Genomic DNA, 19,146 nt, shown 5'->3' with positions numbered 1-19,146 from the left:
AACTCAAAGAGCACAGTGATGTGTGGGTACATGCACCTTTACTGTGCATAAACACTACTAACAATACTCTTCCTTAAAATTTAGTGTCAGCAAAAAGTTAAAACAAGCCTGTGGGCTTAACAGTCACTGTGATCGAGGAGGCACAACAGCAAACAAAGAAGACAAGAAGAGGGAGGGTTTTCAGTGAGGAAGACGGTGTAAGAAATAGATTGTCCAAATACGACATTCTTTGTTAGCAAATATTACAATTACACTGAGACGGGGTTGAGAATTGAGTCGCATCTCATGCATCTACTCAACAGCAGGTTCATATCAAAGTACAACATCGGTAGCATTGTTCATGTGTGGGTTATTTATGGCTCTGTAGCGGCTGCAGAGAAAGGATGTTATCAGTGGCGGGAAAGTCTGAGCAAACAGTTCAAGGTGTGTGTGTGTGTGTGTGTGTGTGTGTGTGTATGTGTGTGTGTGTGTGTGTGTGTGTGTGTGTGTGCGTGTGCAATAAAGTTACTGAGAGCAGCAGACGGCAGGTTCTGAGACACCTGTCCCCGAAAGATAAGAGCAACAGATACCAGACGCTGGAGGGCATGTTCCAGATCAATCTGTCTATCTATCTATCTATCTATCTATCTATCTATCTATCTATCTATCTATCTATCTATCTATCTATCTATCTATCTATCTATCTATCTATCTATCTATCTATCTATCTATCTATCTATCTATCTATCTATCTATCTATCTATCTATCTATCTATCTATCTATCTATCTATCTATCTATCTATCTATCTATCAGCAGCTAATACAACGGATAATTTGACAAATGTTGCCTCATGACAGTTTACAGTAAATGTTCTGTCAAGCGTGACGATGGATGAGCCGGGGTGCGCAGAGTTTCTGAGATGCTTTGTTTCTGGGACAACAGAAGTTTTCATGAGTCATTTAGTTTTTGGTCATTTCAAACATTGCTAACATGAAACATCTTTTGGGTTTGAGTCCTTTCTTTGTGGAGTTTGTCTGTTCTCCCCGTGTCTGCGTGGGTTCTCTCTGGGTTCTTTGGCCTCCTCCCACCTCCAAAATACATTGATTCTTAGGTGAACTTATTGGTTATAAAATGACCACAGGTGTGAGTTTGTTCGTGAATATTTGTCTTTCATGCCGCTCCACTGTTAGTTGGCGTCACATCCGGAGTGTAACCCGCCTCCAGCAACCCCTGTGACCTGCAAAGCGGCAGACGCGACTATAGATGAGACGATTAGGGCCGTGTATGGATGGATTATAGTGACATCCATGTTCCTGCTTTTTGACAGTGATGAACTTTTAAATAGAGGCTAGAGAAAAATCAAAACGCTTTTTTTTTAATATCATGACTGCTTGGTTGATTTAAATTTCATGACAGTGCTGCAAATTTAAAACACAAATTAAAAAATTTGTACACATTTCTGTGAAGATCTATCAGTGTGCAGATAGATTAATGATCATTTGATTAGCTATTCATTATCTACATGTGATCAATAACGAAAGCTACAAACACACATTTCAGTTCAGATGAGTTTATTCGTGATTGAAACCAATAATAGGCTCTTGTGTTGAACTAGGACTGTTATCTACACCTGAGAAATTAGTGTGTAAACAGGCAGCAGCCCACCCCACCCTGACACACACACATACACACACACACACACACACACACACACACACACACACAGACACACGCACAAACCCACAGTGTAGATATCTGGATACAACATTTGAACACTGTGACCGAAGGTGTCTTAGTTCATCAGCAACATAACTGGGGGTTTAGGTGTGAATGTGGTGTTTGTACATGTGTGTGTGTGTGTGTGTGTGTGTGTGTGTGTGTGTGTGTGTGTGTGTGTGTGTGTGTGTGTGTGTGTGTGTGTGTGTGTGTGTGTGTGTGTGTGTGTGTGTGTGTGTAAGGAGGGCTGGGGGGGAGGGGGGGTCAGGATGGTAGCAGCACAGCCGTGCAGAGAGATAAGAAGCTGTGGGATTGTCAAGTTTGAGAGGAGGAAAAAAGAAAACAGATGGATAGTGTGTGTGTGTGTGTGTGTGTGTGTGTGTGTGTGTGTGTGTGCGTGCGTGCGTGCGTGTGTGTGTGTGTGTGTGTGTGTGAGAGAGAGAGAGGGAGAAAGTGAGAGGGCTCTAGTGTATTAACAACAAATTCACTGCAGTCATGCCGATCCTGCATTGTTCACTGGAAGCACTTCAATGAAGGAAGACAGTTCAAGAGTTGTTTCTGTTTATTGAAATTCTTGTTTGTAACATGTCTGAGAAAAAGTTCAAATTAATTTAACAATAAAATCAGTTAACCTCTGTAAAACATGGGAGATATGTACATACAATTTTGAGAGGAAACATAGGAATACTTTTTGAGTAAAGACAAGTAATAAAAACACAACCAGCGAAAGAGCATAAATATAAAAAAGACAGCTCTTCGGAATTTTGTTGCTGTGTGTGGAAAGTTTCAAACAAACAGAAGCCATTCCTGTTGGCAGAGATGATGAATCCGTCCTCATTCTCTGGATGTGCTCTGCTCTATTCATTTACACACATGTGATTCACCTCAGATAAATTTCATTACTTTTATAAACAGAAAAACATTTTTTATGGTCAACTTGAAGCTCATAAGTTCACAGACTTACATCAGTGACATGTTTCTTACGTACTTGCATGCATATAAGTTCAAATGGTTTCTACTAAGAATTCATGCCACTTTTTTACAGATGTTTAAACTTCTTTAACCTGCAGAACATGAGTTAATAATGTACACTGCCATGTTTAGCCCTTATCCACTCACCACGTACCATCTGCTGGGTGCAGCTCTACCTTTCTTTTTATCAAAGAAGCCGTTAGCAGGGGATTCCCGATTCCTCTCAGTCTTATTCCCATAACTTGGTCATGAGAAGTCCAGGAAGAGAGCAGGAAAAACTGCAGTAGAAAATTCAGTGTTGAATGATATTCCTCAAAGAACAGTGGGTAATAGGGAGAAAGGCCAGAGCACAACTGGGCTTCTCATGGCACTGATACCCAAATAAGAAGCAAGGATTGTTGTCCAAGTAGCGCATGCGTGTTCACGTGTTTGCTACAAATAAACGCACACATATTCATGTCAGGAGGCTCCTGCACATCTTATCCTGACCACACACATTCAGATGATCACAGCTGTCTTTATGTACATGTAAGGTGATGCTGTGGGTCAAAAAGGTGAGAAACCACTTCAGTACTATCAAACACGTTCCCTCATTGCAGACGTTCACATATTCTCACCACGTACCCGCAGCACAGCTCAGCTGAGGTAAGCAAATCATCTCTGTGTTGTTAAAGGAAGCTTTTTATGAATCCTTATGCAGTCGTACAAACCCCAAACACACACAGACACACGCACACACACACACATACGGTACCTGTCTTTTCTGGTTTTCCCAAACAAAAGGTTGACTTCACCACAGATGGACGTCCATGGTGCTGCACAGTGGACATTGATAAGAGAGTGTGTGAGGAAAAGAGAAGCAGGGGTTATGCAAAAACTGTCACACGATGTAAACACGTCACATAGTGGATGGGTCAAAAATGAGAAATGACACTTTTTCTCAAAGGTTCAAGAGGGATTAAGCAGGTGACGCCACACAGAAACCCCTTTGCATAGGAGTCAATCTGTAACCACCTCCCGCTTCGTTACATCGTTCATCAAAAAGTAACAAAAACATTTGTTTTGTTTTTTCCAAGGTGCTGCAAAACCATTCCACCACACTTCCACCCTTGCTTGTTCTCCAATAAAAACCCGGAGAGCAGTTTGCATTCTGATCAAAACGATCCTTCAGTGGAGAAGATTTCCATGAATGTGTCCTTGTGAAAGAGAAACAAATAGTAAACATGGATGTAGCAGGACACGCGGCCATTTTGGATGAAATTATACAACAATCAACAACATCTCTTTCATTGTAGTATGGTGTGTTCATCCTTTTGCTTTATTGTGCTGTTATTTTGTAGAATTTTAACACATTAATTTATGATTACATTGAGTGAAGCTCACGCAGGGGTACTAAGATGCTGCAGCGCAAAGAAAGCATGAAGTAGCTCGTGCTGACAGTCAGTTCATGTGGTGCTGATCATCTTGTGTTTCTGCATTTCCAGTCAAGCAAAAGTTCTGAGAAGATAAATAAATGTACAGACATGCAGAGAACATGTGTACAAGACGAAGACTGTCAAACATGAGATTGTGTCTTGTGTTTTGAAAGTAGAACGAAAGATCATGTGCAAAAACCATTAATATGTGAATCATTATTGTAATTACTTATCCTGTATACTAGAATATGCAGGATATTATCAGTGTGTGTATGTGTGTGTGTGTGTGTGTGTGTGTGTGTGTGTGTGTGTGTGTGTGTGTGTATGAATTTCTACATTTCCAGAAGGAGAAATAACAGAACAAATTCAACTTCAATGCACACACACACACATGTAACTGTCTGTGTGCCGTCACATCACCAATAGTGAAGGAGCATTTGTTTTTCATCATATAAGAAGAGTACATATCAGATACATGCGTTAAATGCAGTCGACACCCTCACGCACACACTTGTGCGTGCTCAAACATACACAAACAGTATGTCATAAACAAAGGGTCATGTGGGAGGAAGTGTGAAGGAGGGAAAGTACCTCAACACAACAACAACAGCAGAGGTGCAGCGAGTACCAGCTGCTGAGTGCGAGGGATCACCTCTGTACCTGAACAACAACGCCTCCGCTCTCACACGGGGGCTGCACAAACCCAGTGGCAGCCAGATGTTAGCTGGCGTGAACGTGTGTGTTGATTGTTGACTGACCGAGCATGAAGGGTTAAGATGTATGTTTTAATTTCAGTTGAAGAAGTTGAAGAACCTGCAAAGTATTTTCAAATGTAGCCAGCTTGGTGGTGTTATTACAGAAGTATTTGGAGCTATGGTCTGCTAAAAGTCTCATTCCTCTGTCTTATGTACATTTCATAACATCAATCAGGAGTGTATGAATATATGCTAGATTACCAGGAATACAGTGCCTTTGAACTGCATACACATCTTATTACAATGGTACCCCTCAGGAGGTGGGATCAGCAGCAGGTTAACAGTTAGTTAACTCATCTTTATTTACAGTAAACAAACAAACGACAGTGTGTGATTTTTAGATAGCATACCAGCATTCCACACGCTGAGGTGCCCTGACCTGTGACACAGCAGCATCTGGTGATCCACATCTCTGCTTGGAGGATGAGGACCTCGTTCTGTCTCCTGCTTTCATTTTCACTTGAGTTTCAATTAATATTCCAGCTGTGGGTCTTACACAAAGCAGAACATTGTATTGTGACAATATGTTCAGAAATGGCTTGATGAACATGGGATTTGTTGGAATAATGTGTGTTGAGTCACAACTTACAGGACTTTAAGCATCTGCTGCTAACATGTTGCGACCCCTGAAGGGAAAAGCTGAAAGGAGAAGAACAAGATGGAGACCTGCACAGTATTAGCATGAATTTTGATGTCACACTGATCAGTGCACATTGTCATTACCTGCACTGGTTTGTTGTGCTGCTGAAACACTGGTGTTAAGCATAGTAAAGTGATTATTATCACTATACACTATAGACTCCTTTTATCGATGACTGCAATAAGCTGCATCCTGCAAAGACTCTTTAGTTCCTCTTGCTTTCTTGCCGACAATACTCATGCCCTACTCTTACCCAACACTTTTTGTGCTGCTGCATATCGAGGCTTCGACCTTTATCATTTTAATTTCTGAGAAAAGAGGCCCCATTCTTTTGTGGGTATGATAGGAGCAGAAAGCCATGCCCAGCTCCACCCATCCTGACACAAACCACACACACACACGCACGCACGCACGCACGCACGCACACACACACACACTGTCTAGTAAATGTCTATGCTGACCACAATTGGCTCCAATCAAACCTATCTACAGCACAAACTACTGACACGCCTGGAAGGCCCGTGTTGGTCAAGTCCTGCAGTCATGAAAGACGGTAGCGGTGCTATTTTGAATGTAATGATGTCATGATGGAAGAAAGGTTTAGATTGTTATGCTATGTATCATCATCATCATCATCTAGACATCCATCAGTGTGAAGTAGACATAAGTGAAAGCTAAGTGAAAGTGAACTGGCTCAGGGGAACTCCCAGCTACATAGTCACCCTCACACCCTCACACACTCACATGAAAGAAAGACACATCTGTCGCCGACCCAATAAACATTACCTTAGATCACTTGATTATTCCTTACGCTGGAGATAACCTGGCGCCATATACTTTTATCACAGAGGTTGGTATTCTACTTTCTTGTAAATTTAAGATCTCATAGCGGGCAATATAAAGTTATCACTCACAACACCCACGCTGTATGAATTTTTGCATAACTGCCAATTTAGTGCACCTTTTAGTGCACCATTATCATTTAGATAGCAAACGTCAGGACCCCCCCAACCCCAACCCCCCCCCCCCCCCTGACATTCATGCAAAAACTTTAGGGTTCAACCCTTAAGACGTACTCCCACATGTCTTTGGTTAGCACATGAAGAACCATCCCAACAAGTTTCCTGAAAACCTGTCCGGTGATAATAAAAAGTACGGCTGGAAAAAGTCTGCAATGTTAAAGGAAGAAAGATAATGGAAGGATCTGCTTCTACCAAGTTTTATGGTAATCTGTCAAGTACTTATGATCATTTGACTTCACCCTCTGGCTCACCTTTTTATTTACTGTAGCCTAAAGCCAAACTCTATAGAACAGTTTGAAATGTCTGTATAGGGTCTCATTTATCCAGGTCATGATATCCAAAGTTGTCTAAATCAATCTACTAAATCAATCAACTTTGAAACTTCAAGGAACTTTTTAAAGTCCAGTGGATTGATTCAGACAACTCTGGATAACAGTTTGAAATGCAGCCTATGTTTCAGTTAGCTAATGTAAGCCACTTAAAGATATAATGTAATAATCATAAATTAATATTGAGTATTTTAAAATATAACTTATTATCTTCCCCTTGAGGCTGAAAACATACAAACTGTTTCCCTGAGAGATGAATGTCCCCTCAGAGTGGGGCAGAAAACCGGCTGTTCCTGAATCACCCAGAGGCAGACGTTTTCTGCGAGGGCATAGTGAAGATTGCAAAACAGGAAACACAGGGCCTTGATAACACACATGCACGCACGCAGACACGCACGAGCGTGCACACACACACACACACACACACACACACGCACACACACCATATGCAAGTACAAAGCACTTGTTCAACCAAAAATTGAGTAGGCATTTCACTGGTTAATATATGTCACAACAAACACGTCCACTTCTGCTGCTCAGCTCAACTCTCATCATCAAGTATAGAATGTGTGTGTGTCCAAGAGATGAAGCTGAAGATGAGTCTAGGACTTGTCTCTTGAGCTAAGCGCCAAAATGATCACAAAGTATGATTGATGAAAATGAGGCAGTCAGTTGCTTTGCAGGACAAACAGGTGCCTGGGTAAAAAAAAAAAAAAAAAACAACCCATGAAGGTGGAACATCATAGACAATCCAAAAACCAAAGGAACAGTAACATGAGTAGGCACTCATTAAGATGGATGAGTACCGCCTTCTCTTCATCTATCACTGTATCCGTCCTTTTGGGACACACACACACACACACACACACACACACACACACACACACACACACACACACACACACACACACACACACACACACACACACACACCCATGCACACACAAAGTGCTGCCTTTTCCGTGAATTGCAAACAAGTCTGAACTTGCGTATTGGCATGCAATGACATGAACACACACCGTACACACATGTTGAACCGGCACTTAGTGCTGTATAACAATTCATCAGAAACACGATCGGCTTGTGTTATGAGGGAGTTATTGTTGCAGTCTAGGACAGAAGATCCTACTTCCCTGAATACACACAGCCATGTGTTTGCTGCATTACCCTACACTAATTCCTATGTATACACTGTATATATATAATGTCTTTGAAGTGAATGGGAAACTGTATCCCAAATATTCACAAGTATAGCATATACATACTATCATCACTGATGCATGAATAACTTGACTTAGAATAACAACTACTGAAGCAGCCAGAGGCTCATGGGCATCAGAGTCTTATTGATATACCTTATTGATGCACCTTATGTACATGTGGAAGACATGGTGCCAGGAACCGTGTCAAGATTTGGACAGTGTTCTGCTTGTGTCCTGAAATTTATTTGGATGTTATTTTGACACACACCACCTTCATTAGCATTGGTATAGATCAAGTGCACCCCTTCATGCAAGTAGTAATGTGAAGGACAGTGGCTTCTTTCAGCAGGAAAGTAGTCTGTCACACTACAAAATGGTTCAGGAGCAGTGGAACAAAACAACAAGCAAGACTTCATCTCTAAATTCCTCAGATCTCGGTGGTGTTGAGTATCTTTTGGATGTACCGGACAAACAAGTCTGGTAAATGTATGCCTGAGTGCGGTTTACAGGATTTAAGGATCAGCTGCTATGGCTGTGTTGTTAAATACCACAGCATACCTACCGAGTCCTGTCAAGTTGTTGCCTCAGTGGTGCAAAGTGTGACTTGTAGTCTGCCTCTATTTGATGGACGTGTGTTCAACAAACAGTGACTTGTAATCTAACACATTGTCTTCTGGGATAGCAGGATTAAGTTGTCACAGAGTTACATGCTGCATAAAATAATTGAAAATCATCTGCACAGCAGCCAGAGATTGGTGGCGACGGTGGCCGATGACACTGATGAAATGATGAAGGTGGTGAATGAAGCACTGGGGGATGATGAGGAGGTGGAGGGTGCACAGAAGCATATTTACAGAAATCAGCAAGGTGATAGGCTAATGATGAAGGTGTGTCGTTGTGCTAGCGGATAGTTGACGACAGCTGATTTCTCAGTTCTCAGTATGAGACCATAACAGCAGAACATTAGGACTGAGTGTGTGAGGAGTGAATGACAGTGAACGAATGATACGAGAAATTAAAGAAAGGTCTCTGTTTGCAAACAAATAGATTTTCTGACTGAACTTCTAATGAGGCTCATTTTTCACGTTGTCCCCTTTCTTGCAAGCCAGATTATTTTTGCAGTTGAAAGAAGAAAAACGTCATCAACGTAATGCCTTTTAAGATGTTTGATTTCTTTTTGTATTTGCTGGGTGGGTGATAAAATAAAATAAAAAAACCTCTGTAGACCACTTGCTGAAACCACTTGCTGAAACTTTCTTGTAGATTTGACATTGACCGTATTGGGGCCACTGTCACCACTGGTGAACAAGCCTTACAGCGTACAGTCGTCAACAGGTTTCTGATTTCATCAGATTAATGTTGAATTTCCAGAAAGGTCTGTTGTTGCGCCAACATGGCCTTGAAATGGTCTGCTGGTTGCAGAAAAGGCATGTTACCTGGAGCAATGTACATTGATTTGATTGGCAGATAAGAGGTGGCGCAGACTTTTGAATCTATTTCCGCAGTCGATTGTAATGGATGTTTTACAGAACAAAATTATTAATTGCGGAAACAGTTATTGCCTAAACTGGACACTGAATCAGAACACACACCCATGGATGCTCCTACCATCACATTGAGGATGAACTGCTGCTTCAACCCTGAAGACGATGCATGAAATACAGTTACTCAAATTCAAGTGTTTCCCCAAATATAACAACACAAAATAAAAACACAACAACCAGCAGAAAAACTAAATAAAAGCCAGATGTTTGCACCTGCTGCCAAAAAGAAACACTGTACAAACACATGGTCTTTTCCTTCTCAATACTGTGGTATAGGTAGATGTGTGTGTGTGTGGGTGTGTGTGTGTGTGTGTGTGTGTGTGTGTGTGTGTGTGTGTGTGTGTGTGTGTGTGTGTGTTTGTGTGTGTGTGTGTGGGGGGGGGGTATTCTCTGAAACAGGATGTGCTTAAGCTTGTGCAAACGCCTAAAACCTTCTTTTGCTTGTGTTTGCACATGACATGAAACCCCCCCCCCCTCCGCAAAAGAAATCCTTCACTGTACACCGCAAGTCCACAACCTACCCATGGCATTGACTTTACCGCAACCTGTTTGTCATCCTGCCAGTCTGAGGGGGGAGGCGATACCATCAGATAAAGACGTCTGTTTGGGATTTACTTTACACATATACAGATGAATGTATAAGTTAGCAACATAGTGGGATGCAAATGTATGCAAATAAGATGCAAAGACTGAGTCAGGTCTATGATGGAAAATTTCAGCCTGGCTCACAGAGACATCTGAAGTCAAGAAAGAAAGTAAATAAACTGTATCTCATCTTACTCTATCTAATCTTACCCAAGAGGGAAACCTCTTTCACTCCACTTATCTATTTAGATACAGTCGGGACGTTTGAAATAAAAACAGAACTCTTTCTTGGAAAATGCATTACTTGCTTATCCATTAAAAGATCCTCTCCCAATCTTTTTCTGACTTGTGAGTTGTTGCATTCGAGTCCAGGACCTTTGTTTCATAAGTCTGCGAGTTGTTTACTGAGAAATTGACATTTATTTGTTTAACTGAGTACTAATTGAATTTGAGAGAGAGGTTGAGAATAATTGTATTGTTTTAGTTGACCCACAGAGCCAAAGTTCTTTTGTCAGTTGCTGCCTCCGCTGAGAGGTCAAAGGTTGGGGTCGGACACAGTTAGTGATCTAATTAAGAGACAACAACAGAAAAAAAAGCATGTACACAAACTATTAAGCATTTACAGTTTGCACAGGGGGTCAAAGGTCAGATAAAGCCCTGCTCTCTTAGCTCATAATCATGTCTTTGTGTGTTCCTTAAGAGAACAGGAAGATGCAGTGATGTAAAGCAATCCCTCCTGATTCAGTCGATAAATGAAGACAAAGAACAGGTTTGACAGCCACGACTTTTATGCTCATAAAAAGGGAGGGATGGAGACAAGTGGGAGGAAGAAGAGAAGAAAGAGAGCGGAGAGGAAACAGGCGAAAAATTCCGGGTACTAATGTGGATCGCATGAAATGACATGATAAGATGAACCACACCTTAGCATTGTGTTCAGATGTACTTGTTTGTGTTTTTCCACATGGTGCACAACTACAACAGTGTCTTTGGTCATTTACACTGACTTCTGACGACGCTAAGAATTGTCAAGCCTGAAAACAACTTGCCGAACATGAAGGAAACTTTGTGCACCCCGGATGTCCAGCTGATGCCTGCTTAGCTGTTTTTCACATGAGGTTCAGTTGATCTGCAATTTTCCTGCCTCATACCTCCACTCAGTATTTTTGTCCCTACCTAGACCGAAAAACGCCCGAGGTTTTTCTCGTGGGAAACTCTTGGAGAGGTATGTTGCTCCGTGAGCAGGGAGTGAGAGTGGAATCCCGTTTTTCTGGGTCTAGTCTCACTCCCTGTTCTGCGATCCCATCCTGAGCTCGGTGTCATGATGGGCATCGTGTCAGGACTCGCAGCAGAGTTAGGAAACCCTCGACTGTTCTCGTTCAGCCGGATCCTTGAGTTTTGGTTTTACACAACACCCATGCACTTTTTTCACTCAGCCTCTTTCTGCTCCTTTGTTATATCTATATGATTTATACATTTTCCTACATTTTATAATCAGCTTTTATTCTTTAAATTTCCTCTATTTGCCAGATATTTTTTAAATCACTTACAGTGCAGCATTTTTTAAACTATTTCCTTATAGGAAACAATGTTGCATTTAAGTCTTTTAAAGGAATACATATAATTATATATTATTCATTGCATTTCTCTGAAACTGAAGTCATTAAAACGTCTTCTTTTTTTTCTTTTTTTTTACAATAACGTACATTCAATTTGTTTCTCTTATGTACACCTGCTCTCAAACCTTACCTGTCAAACTCCTTAGTCAAGTAAGGACTGCTCCTTAAGTCACATGACTTTTGGTACAAAGCATCATATTCAAGGAGGGAAAACAACGCTGGGGAAGTTTTTCCAGCTGTGTGTTCACAGAATTTAATCAGAGATGTGCCAAGATCAATACTGCTATCAACCCCGTAGAGATATGCCACTCTGAACATCTGTGTTATGTAGCGCTGGAGGCTTTACGCCACAGACTGTAATGCTCATGGGACAAACTATTTTCTATGTCAGCCATCAATATAATAGGTAAAGATAATAAGTAGAAGTTGATTGTATTTTTAGGTTCCATATCATTTAGATAGTTGAACCATCACACACTGCAAACCCCTTTCAGACACTTAATGTTTTCAGTAATTGACAGAATACTTCTGCTACTTCAACCCCATCTCCATTCTACTATTAAAAACAAAGTTTTCCTTTGATCCTCCTTTAAATATTTATAATGACATTTAATTTTATAAATGTCTGTGGACTTAGAGGGAGGTGTCCTGTCTGAATCAGTTTGCTAATCCTTAATTTTCCAATCTGTATTTATTATCAGAATGTTTGTGTTTTCTTTTTTGTATGAAAAAGACAGTGGTGTGATGTCATTGTTGTTGTCGATGGTGGTTTTCATTAAAATTATATTTCTAATATAATAAACATTTAAAGAAAGAAATGAAGGTGGACCCTTAGACTGTTTATTCTGTGGGGGTCTGCATGTTAATTTAAAAAAAAAATACAGCATCTTTGTGAAATCAAAAAGAATAACAGGATTTTGGTGACAATCTGACACACCCCAAACTCAGTCAGATTTTTCTGTCACATTTACTCTTATCGCTGGATTCCTGTTGAACTTTAGTGATGATAAAGGCTTGAATTTCTACTTTTAGACAAGGAGAGACTGGAAGGCCCCGCCACAAACAGAAAGCTTGCTGGTTTGATTCTGTTGGATCCCAGCCGTGGGCATGCAGCTGAAGTGTTTGGGATCAAACAGATGAACAAAAGAGGTATATGGACGACTGACAGTTGTGTGAACAGTTTAGCTTCATTTAATTTCTGAGAAAGGGTGAACATTTGGTTATAAATAATTTTTGCATAATTTTTCATAAATTATTTATGCTTTTACACATTTTCAGACTCTGTTGTTCTTGTTCTTATTTATCAAGTTTTATTTCTAAGTTCTAAATTCATATTAAAATTCGACGGATCTTCTTTGTGTCTTTTGTCATCCAAATGTCAGAAAGTAAAATTGTGTCTTTGAGCAACACTTCAAACTGGCACAAAACTTGAAGAGGTGAGGAAATTGTTCAAATGTCTTCTTACAGTTTCTTCTCAAATACTGTATATTCATGGTTTTGCATTCATTTTTTTTACACATTCAAAAGAAGAACTTGTATAAAGAAAGAACATTAGAAAGAACATCTTTCTTGTATGTAAAGTTAATAATTGGACTGGAATTAAAATCCACATTTTTTCTGTAGGTGCCTGGACTGAAAAGTTTTACTTTTTATTTGACATCATGACTTGGCACATCTTGATTTCAACAAAAAAAACCAACAACAGATAACAGAACCTACAGTCTCTCCCCTGAGCTTCCTCATTCCTCTTCTCCTCTCCCCATTTCCCAGAAAGTGAAAAACACACACGTAAAGCATGAAAATGAGCACAAACCCTCTAAGTTGAAAAACATACAGCTCCATGTATCCCAGATTTGTTGAACATAAAACACTGGAGATCAAGCTACAGTTATATGTTTTTCTTTCAGTATATTAAAGCAAAAAATTGGTACAAGCAAATTCGAATTTCCTTTAGTTTTAAGTTGTTTTTTTATAACAGAGCCCAATCTAAATAGAGAACACAGAAACAGGTAGATCCTCAGGTTACTAAAGGGTCTTCGATGTGTGTCCAATAGGACACTTAAAACAGAACAAGAGAAGCTGAGAAGGTGGAGGTAAAGAGAGGTGAATTCGCAGACTTACACTGAGATGATACAGCAGCTGCCGCCCTCCTGCCTCATCACGCGTTCGTGAAAACACGAAGAGAATGAATTATTCCCTGGACTTTCGTCTAAACGGACGGACAGACGCACGCAGCGAGGGTGGACCAGGAGAGGCCAGCAGGAAGTGAGAGATATCAGTGGGGGAAAATTCAAGAACGAGATGCCGCAAAGCTTCCTGGGTCACGAACACACATGCATTTATGTGCGTTTGTAGACTACCACACACTGTGATGCAAGGGACACTCTGAGGACATGACCACATCCAAGCTCACATACAGAACATTAGGAAGTATTTTTACACTTGAACTTCACATGTTGTGAGAATCGTGCACCAACATGCTACCTTGATTTCCTTCAAACATGTGAAAGGGATTGCTCTGCATGCGTCTCTCTGCACTGGTGTTGGAGGTCAGCAAAGGTTAGACAAAACATTTGAGAGTTTGTGTTGTTGGGAAGCAAAAAGACAAACTAAGTTAAGCCAGCAGGCAGTTCAGTCGTAAAAAGGAGAAATATTTTATGGTAATAAAATATGGAGAACTTAATTGGAGGAAGCTTGATGCAAGAGGAACTACCAAGGAAATGTCCAGTCATATGTTATGGAGCGTTGGGTGTGTCCCTTGTTCTGCAAGGCACACACAGACAAACACAGGAATGATGCACACACACATACAAACATGCAACCAATGGCCATGCACGGAATGAAAAAGAGGAAATTCTCCCTCAATGGGTTTTACAATACTTGACATATCTTGACATAGATTTTACTACACACTTCCCCTCTTTGTGACAACTTCCTCACAGTTTTCACTGGCAGCACTTACTACTGCACATGAATGAAGGAAGATGCAAGCGCTCGCACACCCGCGTGAGGAAGGAGAATGAGAGGAGAGTTGTTTTGCAAGCACAAAGAGGAAGCTGCATGTCTCACTTACTCTTTGATGATGCAACATGAGGAGCTCAATTAACACACCCTCACAAATTCAGGGGATCCATCTTTAATTTCCTCTTACATTGAGGATTACCCGGGTACATTCTCATCACAGTGAGCTTTTTTTTTTTTTTTTTTCATGATGGAACAATGAGTGGCATGAGGGGGGCAAGATGGAGCATGCAATCAAGAATCCTGGCTCTCAGCATCTCCAACACACACATCAGGACTGACCCACCCCACTATGGAAACTCTGTCACCCACCTCTCCCTGCATTCAGCTCACTGAAATACCAGATTTGCATATATATTTGCCAGTCAAATTAGATGCATAATAAGGTAGGAGAGTAACTGGTGACCAAGCTCCTCCAGAAATCCCCTCTTCAGGAGCCTCCCACACTGATTCCAAGAAAAACATTTGGAAGAATCCGAAGACATCTTGTACAGGTGGAGATATGGCTTTTATTTGCCTCACCTTACTGGCATCTGATAATATTTGTGATATATAAAAGCAGAACTTTAATACAGCCACACAGCTTCTAGAGTAAAAACACTGTGGGGATCTGTCTTCCAGCCTCAGGGCTGATTCCAGAATGGAAAATGTTGTTGTTGATAGAGATCCATGTCTTCTCCTTGTTTTCTTATAATTGATGATTCGGGGATCAAAATCATGTCGTCCTTTGGCTATAGGCCCTGGTTCATCACTAAGATAGCAATGGGTAAATTTGAAATAAATATATCTGTTACTGTTAACTTCTGATTTTATTGTGTGTAATTTAACTGCCAATTAAAGCTGAAAAAATTGTCATGTGCTAAATATTTATTTATTTATCATATAACCAAACAATGTCTTATTGTTAGCTTTTATTACTGGATGATCTTCTTCTTCTTCTCCTCCTTTCAGCTTTTCCCTTCAGGGGTCACCACAGCGAATCGGTTGCCTCCATCTAACCCTATCTTCTGCATCCTCTTCTCTCACACCAAGCTTTTATTACTGTATGATATCTTCATTTAACCCGGGAAAAGAAATATCCCTGGTCGGGAAACGTTGCAGAAGTAAAACATATGCTGCACTAGGTGTTGTCTTACTCTAGACATCCAAATATTACATTTAAATCAATTACTTTACTATTATATAAACACTACAAAGACAAATGTTTGCCTTGACAGCATACTGGAATATAGCTGCTTCAAGTAACGCATAGAACATACAACTCGGTATTAATCTGATGAACAAATATATGGACCCAAACAAGCAGCATACACATTATCTCCAAATATCCCACATCTCAATGTTAATTGTTTGACTTTGAAATAACACAGTGACGTTTTGACTATACCCTAATGTCTGAGCCCCGCCTGAGGCACATCCTTTCCTTAAGTTAGAATTCCACTGGATCTAATTTTACTCTGTTTTGGGTAACCTCCCAAAGGCTCCATCTCAGTTTCATGTTCAGACATCTGTCCGACTGCCTCAAGCTCAAAGCCGGCACTTCTTGAAACTTTACATTAAAACAACTTCAGATTCTTGAGGAAGATTTTCAGGATCCAAACCCAGAACTAAAATGTGGCTGTGCAAACCACCCACAGATCAAAACAATTCCTGCAGATCAAGATCACTGAAACAAATGTACTAATCCACAACAACACACCTTAATTATAGGAACAACAATATTACTCAGCCTATATAATTGTCACTTTCATAGCAGTATAATTTGATTAATGATGCTAAACTAGAGGAACGAGCCAAACAGGTTGGACTGCAGATGAGGGGACGTGACTTCAAAGAAGCTGCTTGTATTCCCTCAGCAGGTCTGAGAAGGAATTACACCAGTCGACTTGTCTGCATGTGAACACGCTGTGATGAGAGGTGAAGGTCACAGCTAAAGTAGCGATTATTAAAATACAGTAAAATAATGTTTGTACAAGAATTTACCACAGGAAAAAAATAAGAGGTTTGATAGTTGATGAAAAGAAGTTTGAAACCCTTTCTAAATAAAAGCTCAATAGTAACATTTCAAAGGGGAGCAAATGTAATCTACCATTACAGTAAGATAACATCTTCTGTGGCTCTGGGAGCATTTTGAAGTTTTCCTTTTACTATTTAAATATTTTTTGCCTGTGCTCTCAAAGTTTAAAACAAACACTAAAACAAATGCCTGTGTTTAATTTGTTGCCACTAACTTGATATGAATTTTAAAAAATTAACAACAACCATAAGAGTAAACACCCACAAATATATTTTGGTAATAACATACTGTACAATAGCACTGACTATATGTGACAGAGACCTGTAGCCACTTTGAATATTAACATTCTGCTGAGAGACGCATCAAATGGTCAGAACGCAGTGAAAGAATCTGTACATGATGTACGTTTCATTTGCTGCGAGTCCTTGTTTCTGCCCACACACTCACACACATATCTGAAGTGTTCAAATCACCAGTCAGCCTACATGTCCACCTGAATGTGTACTGATAAACATTCAAGCCACCACACCGTGAACAAAAAATGACTACACACACTCACACACACTCACACACACACACACACACACACACACACACACACACACACACACACACACACACACACACACACACACACACACACACACACACACACACACACACACACACACAGAGAGAGAGAGAGAGAGACAGACAGGGAGAGAGAGAGAGCAGGTGAAATACAGCAGGTGTGCTTCTACAGTACCTGGGGGCTGTGTGCCATTTAGTCAGGGTCGCAACAGAGGGATAGGGGTTAAGACGAAAAGATAAGAGATCTTCAAACAGACACACACACACACACGCACGCACGCACACACGCGCGCACACACACACACACACACACACACACACACAGTTTCCTTTCTGCGGGATATTGATCATGCATGTACTGTATTTATGGCCACAGTGTTTTCCCTGTGTGGGTGTTACAAATTGGATCTTAACACAGCCCAGCAAATTAAAACTATAATTCTGTTAGGTCTGGTTTTACTCATTTCACAACACAAAGTGTTGTTTGGAAACCACCTGTTGCACAGACACACTGTCATGAAGGAATGCAGTGGAGCGTAAACCTAACAAAATACAGTTTGGAACACATGTTTTTCTGCTATCAGTGTAAAGATTTACCATGCAGGTAAGTCTGGTTTTTTTATCTTTAAAAATTGGAATATGCCATTAAAAAAATTAAGCACAACTGCAAGTTTTACCAATAAGGCACCTTGGCTTCATGGACAATACTTCTATATTTCACACTTTAATATTTTAAAAGCATTTCTGGATGAGGACTCTCAGCATTAAGAGTAAAATGAGCAAATCAACCACACAGAGGGTTAAAAGTTTAAATGGAAACAGATTAAGTGTAATTAAAGTAATGACTAAACATCCAAGCTGATCGGCCTGTTTTGGTGTATGTTGACAAAAAGAACACCCCAACGGGCTTCTGTAATGTCTCTGCTGCCTCTTAAGAGTGGCTTTAAACAAACAAGAGGCATGGAGGTGTGCCATTGGTACACAGATGCATCCTGGCCGATTCTTTTTTTCCTTAACTTTGGTTCTCAAAATAAAACAGCCAGGGGTGCCTCTCTCCACCTCAGCAGTGGGGAGAAGACTGCAGTAGTTCCTCATTTTCAGAAGATGAACACAGAGCAGCGATCTGGTCTGGTCTGGTCTACGCACATTATATACAGCATGTAAGACATAATGGAGGGAAAAAGAGGGAGGGCGATATTGTTGTTTATCCTGCTCTGTTTCTTCTCTCTGCTTGAGGGTGGACAGAAAGACAGGGAGAAAGACAGATAAACAGAAAGAAAAAAGAAAAGAAGGGGCGATTCTGACTGACAACAGGAGATTAATCCCTTCTTTGCAGAGGAGAGGTCAGTTTCGTTTTTCACTTTCTCCACGCAGATGGTTGGAAACCCTCATGTCACACCAGTGAAGCTGGAAAGGTGTCACCTCAGCTCAGACAAGAGTCACACTTAAACGTTTAGGCTCAGTAATATGTGCGATCCACAAAACTCTCTCACACACAAAGCTTTTTCATAGTGTTGATTTGGAAGGGAGATGGTTATCAACCTGATGGGCTGACAGAGGGAGTGGTTGGATGAAATTTAAGGGGCAAAAAGAGGGGGCTCTGTTTGCAGTGTCAATATTTACAGTGACACATGCTGGATGAGTACGGACTGACTGAACTGTGTTGTGTGTGTCTGTATGGGCATGTGTGTGTGTGTGTGTGTGTGTGTGTTAGACTGAGAGACAGACGGTAAGACAATTAACGGCATGAATGGATGTCAG

At 40.7% G+C, this 19,146-nt stretch overlaps 1 long non-coding RNA gene across 4 annotated transcripts; it reads right to left on the bottom strand.

The window, feature by feature from the left end:
• Positions 1-2,211: 2,211 nt before the first annotated feature.
• Positions 2,212-14,031, bottom strand: LOC137613389 (uncharacterized). 4 transcript variants are annotated; one of them, XR_011038937.1, is made up of 4 exons: positions 5,563-6,453; positions 5,429-5,478; positions 5,190-5,330; positions 2,219-4,166 (listed from the first exon to the last, which is right to left on the bottom strand). It is a non-coding gene; the product is annotated as an uncharacterized lncRNA (long non-coding RNA). The 4 variants fall into 4 exon arrangements; XR_011038935.1 differs by lacking the exon at positions 5,563-6,453 and adding an exon at positions 13,899-14,031 and having other exon boundaries at positions 2,212-5,330; XR_011038936.1 differs by having other exon boundaries at positions 2,212-5,330; positions 5,429-5,505.
• Positions 14,032-19,146: the final 5,115 nt, after the last annotated feature.

Source organism: Antennarius striatus, chromosome 19, assembly GCF_040054535.1.
Source record: "Antennarius striatus isolate MH-2024 chromosome 19, ASM4005453v1, whole genome shotgun sequence".
NCBI lineage: Eukaryota > Metazoa > Chordata > Actinopteri > Lophiiformes > Antennariidae > Antennarius > Antennarius striatus.
The sequence above is the reverse complement of the archived record's forward strand: the minus strand, read 5'-3'. Positions and strand labels throughout refer to the sequence as shown.